This window comes from Perognathus longimembris, chromosome 21 (genome assembly GCF_023159225.1).
Source record: "Perognathus longimembris pacificus isolate PPM17 chromosome 21, ASM2315922v1, whole genome shotgun sequence".
Classification (NCBI taxonomy): Eukaryota; Metazoa; Chordata; class Mammalia; order Rodentia; family Heteromyidae; genus Perognathus; species Perognathus longimembris.
In genome coordinates, this window is record NC_063181.1 from 37,603,808 (window position 1) to 37,611,326 (window position 7,519).

At 48.8% G+C, this 7,519-nt stretch overlaps 1 pseudogene; it reads left to right on the forward strand.

The window, feature by feature from the left end:
* Nucleotides 1–6,365: 6,365 nt before the first annotated feature.
* LOC125339651 lies at nucleotides 6,366–7,180 on the forward strand (annotated as a pseudogene).
* Nucleotides 7,181–7,519: the final 339 nt, after the last annotated feature.

The following is a 7,519-nucleotide window of genomic DNA, read 5'->3' on the forward strand; positions in this document are numbered from 1 at the left end:
CCGAAGGTGCTGCTTACAGAAGGCACCGGCAGCCAATGGGGAATGATTCACCAGAGCTGCCTGCCGGCGACACCTGTCTCCCTTTGATCTTTCCTATTTTAATTAAAGCCACATTCTCTCTGGCACTGCGGGAGAATAGTGCTGCCTCTCCCTCTCTTCCCTAGGTGAATCCCTTGCTCCCTAGAAAGGTTACTCCTTTCATAGTCAGACAATGTTAGCTAGCAGCTGACGCCTCCTGCCCTTTCCTAAAGTAAATTATCATTGTTCACTTCGATGATTTACCTTTCCTAGCACGCATTCTCTGCCTCCCTTCTGTCCTCATGATTTTCTTTGTTTGCTTTAAACTCCTGCCTTCCTCCTACTGCCCTGTGCCACTTTACCTCATCTCTCTTTCTGTCTCTCTGTTCCTCTCTTTGTCTCTCTGTCTCTCCATCCATCTCTCTCTCTCTTTCTCTCTGTCGCCGTCTCTTTCTCTCTCCCTCCTCCCATCTTCTCTTCTCTCTCACTCTCTTTTGCACACACACACACACACACACACACCTTTTACCTACAAAGGTGTGATTTAACAGTAAAGGAGGGAGATGCTATAACTCTGCTTTAGCTCCATTAAAAAAGAGTCAGCTTGCTGGGCCCTGGTGTCTCACACCTGTAATCCTAACTGCTCAGGAGGCTAAGATCTGAGGATTGCAGTCCAAAGCCAGCCCGGAAAGTCCATGAGACTCTTATCTCCAATTACCCAGCAACTCGCCAGAAGTGGGACTGCAGCTCAAGCCTTGAGCAAAAAAATAAATAAAATAAAAAATCAAATGAGATCTTGAGACCCTGATTTCAAGCTCCAGTTCCTGTACAAAAATAAATAAGTACATAAATAATCAGGTAATATAGATGTGTGGCTATAAGGCTCCAAGACATGGCCCCAAAGCAGAAGCCAGGTGCAGGCACCTTCTCCCATCAACCCTTTTCTCAGCTACCCAAAACTGCCACCAGCTCAGCTCCAGCCACAGGCGAAACGTCAGCCCCAGTGTGCCTGGAAGGTCCACGAGGGGAATGATAAGGACTATCAACTTCTGCAAGGCACGGCTGAGCTTCTGCCCCGTGAGAGTCATGAGCAGTTCATGACTAGGACAACACCAAGAAAGCACCTGGGGAAATCAACCACTGTTTGAAAATAAAATGTTTTCATGGACATTTAAATTCAATCTCTTAAAAGAAGGACTCCAGGGGCTGGGAATGTGGCTTCATGGTAGAGTGCTTGCCTAGCATGTACGAAGCCCTGAGTTCGATTCCTTGGGACCACATAAACAGAAAAAGCCAGAAGTGGTGATGCGGCTCAAGTGGTAGAGCTCTAACCTTGAACAAAAAGAAGCTCAGGGACAGTGCCCAGGCCCTGAGTTCAAGTCCCAGGACTGGCAAACAAGCAAACAAACAAAAAGAACTCAGGACATGGCTCAAGTGGTAGCTTGAGGTTCTGTGCCTCACAAACTCCAGTATTACCAGAAGGAGGAAGAGGAAGAAGAAAACACTGAGATCCAGGCAGGACAGCGCCCTCCTGTAATCCCAGCATTGGAAGGGCTGAGAATCATGAGTTTGACACCAGCCTGCGCTACATAGTGAGATCCTGTCTCAGAAAGAGAAGAAATAGCATTTTAAACACAACCTCAATCAGTTGACACCTGGTTGCAGAGACCACAAGTGGCTGGCCTACACCACATAACTCTCACACGTCAAGCTCGGGTGGCGGTGAGACTAGAACCCTCCCCTGTACACTTAAGAATCCTGAGCTAAGCCATCCTGGGGTGATTTAGCAAGGCTAATCTCTTGAGAAAATTTTGGAACGAGGTAATAATTGTCCTTGGCACTTCTTCCATAGCCTTTGCTCAAAGTTATGACAAGATTCAGGCAACACTCGTAAGCCCACACAGTCACAACCAGCTGCAAACGGTACCTGTCTGCTTCCGCCTCCTACCAACTCACAATCAGGTGTATACACATCTCAACTGACTTTCCCCCAAACGACATGAGACTGGTTTCTACCCACACGCTCTGCAAGTCCTCTCCTTCACAGCCGGAAGACCACCCAGGAAGAGCATCCAGCCCGACCCCTTCTCCACCCCACTGCCCTTCCCATGCCTTCCTAGTTGCTCTTTTAGAGTGCAGTGGGAAGAAGTTAGTGGAGGGCAAGTGTGGGAACCAGGGGAATCTGCACTCAAATCTGAGTCTTCTGTGAACTTGCTGGAGAATGTTGAGCAAGGCCAGACACTTGTTAGTCTTGTGTCCCTCACACTTTATAATGCGACCTTCAAAAGATGGTGGGAGTTTATCGCTGCACAATTCACAATAGCCAAAATATGGAAAAACCCAGATGCCCCACTGCAGATGAATGGATCAGAAAAAATGTGGTACCTGTACACAATGGAATACTACATAGCGATTAGAAATGATACAATAATGGGCAGATCTTGAGCAAATAATGTTGAGCGAGACAAGCCTAGAACTCAGAGAGAACAAAGGTGCATGGTCTCCTTGATATATGATTGTTAGGGAGGGGGCAGGGAGAACAGTAGAGATCAGGTCTATAAAATAACCAACTTCTTTTCAAATGGTACTTCCACATATTTGGGTGAGGGACTTTACAATATGTATCTAAAACAAAAAAATTACTAAACAAACATAAAAAGGTCTAGGATAGACCTTTCAGAGGATCACAATAGCTCAACAACTATGTACATATCATTATATAAGATGAGGCTAAGCAAAATGAACTCCAAGAGATGGAAACAGGAGGATTTTGTTGTTGTCGTTATGTTTAATGTACTAAGGTAACTTTCCTTTGGCGTACCCCATGAGGTCACTGTATATACTTTTGGTACACTGGATATTGTATATATGCTTACCTGAACTAGGGAAGGGAAAGAAAAGTGTAATAAATGTGACAAGAAATGTACTCACTACCTTATTATGTAACTGTACCCCTTCTGTACATCTCCTTGTCAATAAAATTATTAATTAATAAAAAAAGATGGTGGGAGGGTTTAATAGGAAATCTGTGTAAGGAGACATTTGTAGAGCTCCTTGACTTCTGCCCTGATTGGGGTCATAGCTCAAGGACAGAGTGCTTGCCTAGAATGCATGAGGCCACCAATATAATGGAATCCTATATACTTCTTAAGATTCACTTAAATTATTTCCTTGGTTTACTTCGTCTGTGATATATGACTTTATAGAAAAATACTGTTTTAGTATGGTATATATGTCTACCTGACCTAGGGAAGGGAAAGAAAAACAGGGTGTAATATATCTCAAGAAATGTTCACACTGCCCTACTATGTAACTGTACCCCTTTTACACAACACCTTGTCAAAAAATTTTGTTTAATTAATAAATAAATTACAAAAAAAAGAAAAATACTGTTTTAGAGGAATAGATCTTGAAAGACTATGTTGAAATAAAGTTTATTTTAATACAATCTTAATATTTATCTATTAATTTAACAGATGGATTAATGCCATAAAATATGGCAGGTACAATGCTAACTCCTGATGATCTCAACTGATTTTTATTTGATAAGTAATATTTTGTCTAATGTATCTTAAACAAAACAAATGCAGCCGTGATACTCATTAGACACTATGTTGAAAATGAATTATATAACTTGGGGATGGGGATGGGAAGGAAAGACGGGAGAGAAGGTGAATGACAATGTCCAAAAAAAAAAACATGTACTCATTACTTGATTTTCGAAACTGTAACCCCTCTGTATATCACCTTTATAGTAAAAAATATATATATTTTTTAAAGAAGAAGTTGAGAAAGTCAAATGCAGCTCTCTACCCAGCTCCTCCTGACTCCACTGGATTCCATTAGGTCGGAGTAAATTCTGCTGCCCTTGGGCTACACACTGGGACTACAGGGAAAGAAACTGGGAATGGAGCTGGAGACAGTGGCACCTCAGACTCGACACTCTACCGGCAGTCCAGCACCAACAGAGAGAGAGAGAAGAGGAACCAGGAAGTCGAGTGGTGAGTGACACGCCACACAGTGGGGAGTGACACGCCACACAGCGGGGAGTGACACGCCACACAGCGGGGAGTGACACGCCACACAGAGGTGAGTGACACGCCACACAGCGGTGAGTGACACGCCACACAGAGGTGAGTGACACACCACACAGAGGAGACACACCACACAGTGGTGACACACCACACAGCGGTGAGTGACACGCCACACACAGTGAGTGACACGCCACACAGAGGTGAGTGACATGCCACACAGTGGTGAGTGACACGCCACACAGTGGTGAGTGACACGCCACACAGAGGAGACACACCACACAGCGGTGAGTGACACGCCACACAGAGGTGAGTGACACACCACACAGCAGTGAGGGACACGCCACACACAGTGAGTGACACGCCACACAGAGGTGACACACCACCCAGTGCTGAGTGACACAGCACACAGTAGTGACACACCACACAGTGGTGAGTGACACGCCACACAGTGGTGAGTGACACGCCACACAGAGGAGACACACCACACAGTGGTGACACACCACACAGCGGTGAGTGACACGCCACACACAGTGAGTGACACGCCACACAGTGGTGAGTGACACACCACACAGTGGTGAGGGACACACCACACAGTGGTGAGTGACACGCCACACAGAGGTGAGTGACACACCACACAGCGGTGACACACCACACAGCAGTGACACCCCACACAGAGGTGACACGCCACACAGAGGTGACACGCCACACAGCGGTGAGTGACACGCCACACACAGTGAGTGACACGCCACACAGAGGTGACACACCACACAGCAGTGACACACCACACAGAGGTGACACACCACACAGCAGTGACACCCCACACAGAGGTGACACGCCACACAGCGGTGAGTGACACGCCACACACAGTGAGTGACACACCACACAGAGGTGAGTGACACGCCACACAGAGGTGACACACCACACAGTGCTGAGTGACACGCCACACAGTGGTGAGTGACACGCCACACAGTGGTGACATACCACACAGTGCTGAGTGACACGCCACACAGTGGTGAGTGACACGCCACACACAGTGAGTGACACACCACACAGAGGTGAGTGACACGCCACACAGAGGTGACACACCACACAGTGCTGAGTGACACACCACACAGCGGTGAGTGACACGCCACACAGTGGTGAGTGACACGCCACACAGTGGTGAGTGACACACCACACAGCGGTGAGGGACACGCCACACAGCGGTGAGTGACACGCCACACACAGTGAGTGACACGCCACACAGTGGTGAGTGACACACCACACAGTGGTGAGGGACACACCACACAGTGGTGAGTGACACGCCACACAGCGGTGACACACCACACAGCAGTGACACCCCACACAGAGGTGACACGCCACACAGAGGTGACACGCCACACAGCGGTGAGTGACACGCCACACACAGTGAGTGACACGCCACACAGAGGTGAGTGACACACCACACAGAGGTGACACACCACACAGCAGTGACACACCACACAGAGGTGACACGCCACACAGCAGTGACACCCCACACAGAGGTGACACGCCACACAGCGGTGAGTGACACGCCACACACAGTGAGTGACACACCACACAGAGGTGAGTGACACGCCACACAGAGGTGACACACCACACAGTGCTGAGTGACACGCCACACAGTGGTGAGTGACACGCCACACAGTGGTGACATACCACACAGTGCTGAGTGACACGCCACACAGTGGTGAGTGACACGCCACACACAGTGAGTGACACACCACACAGAGGTGAGTGACACGCCACACAGAGGTGACACACCACACAGTGCTGAGTGACACACCACACAACGGTGAGTGACACGCCACACAGTGGTGAGTGACACGCCACACAGTGGTGAGTGACACACCACACAGCGGTGAGGGACACGCCACACGGTGGGACCACGGGAGGCCGCCCTCAGGGGAAGAACCCAAAGGCACAAGGCCTCCGCGCCTCTGATCACATGAAACGATTTTATCGAAATGAACTTCCGAAAATGGAAATATGTTTTCCTTTTCTTTTTTGTCTTGTCTGTTCATTTTTCTACCTTTTTCTGGGGGAGGGGGGGATAAAGAGGAGTGCAAAACTGGGGAGGGACCTAGAATATATTGAAAATGAACTCTACAGCTTGTGGGTGGGAACTGGAGGGGAAAACTGGGAGAGAAGGAAGGAGGGAGGAGGCGGGGGGGGGGGAGCTGGGGCAGTGCCGGGGAAAGGCCCTGGGTCACAGGCAGGGAAGAGGTGGCCATGGGATTGTGAAGTCGGAAAGCTCTGGAACACAGCCATCCGTCCTCGCTCTCCCCAGACTCCATGGAGTGGGGGGGGCGCGGGCTCCTGGAAGCTCTTGTCAAGCAATCGGCGCTCAGGTGGGGGGGAGCAAGTCCATGCCCTGGGCTTCCTGAGGAAGGAAGCATTTCCAGAAGGTTTGGAGTCCCATGTCACCCGCCGGCTCACCTACCATGACCTCTTGAGAGCCCCTCTCGGTTGGTCAGAAGCTGGGGTGGCCTTCCTGAGGGACGGCTGGGAGCCTGAAGAGCCATGGGCAGGCCAGGTTCTGCTTGTGTCACTATTGCTGTTGTTGCTTCATCTTCCCTGCACCAAACTCGGCCAGACTCTGCATGCTCTGAGCTCTGGAAACTCCTGCCCTGCTGTTAGGCCCCCAGTGAGTGTGTTGCACACTAAGAGGTTCATGGGCCAGGCCCCCTGGGAGCACTAAGCAGCCTTGCACAGACAGAGGCGACCAGGGATGGTAAAATGGGCCAGGCTTCAGTCCACATCCTCTATGGAAGCCCCCAGCAGCGCCCTGCTTACCAGTCTCAGCCGTGCTCCATCCTTCCCCTGACCTCAGCCTGGATCCCCAAGAGGGGCCTGTCGGGTCCCGGCACCAGCCAACTGCCCACATGCCTCGGGTGGACCCCACAACTCACGTGACTTTTAACCTTCACCTGTCCAAGAAAGAAAGAGAAGCCAAAGATAACCGGACTCTGCCTTGCCAATTCAGCTCTGAAGAACGGCAGGCCTTCCTGCGATCTGGACCACGTCAGTCTGCAAGCCGTATCTTCTAGGAGCCAGATGTTTATGGTGATCTGGACCAAGAAGACACAGATGATGACCTCGAGATTTGACTAGACTAAGAAGAGGAAAAAGTGGACTTAAAAGCGCCCTGTGTTGTTGGAATTGATCTTACCCTGCCCCTGCCCCACATTTTACTGCTTAAGCTTTGGAAAGCATGCATATATATATATATATATATATATATATATATACAGATACATATGTATATATGTATCTGTATATATGTATATGTATATACACACATATATATGCTTGTTTTAATATCTTCATGTTACATTTCTAATTGACAAGATGAGAGATTTACAACTATTTTGCAAATAGCACATTTGGAAGATGGGTAGAATTTACTGTCACTTCAAGCAACAAAAAGCACAGTATAACCACCATGC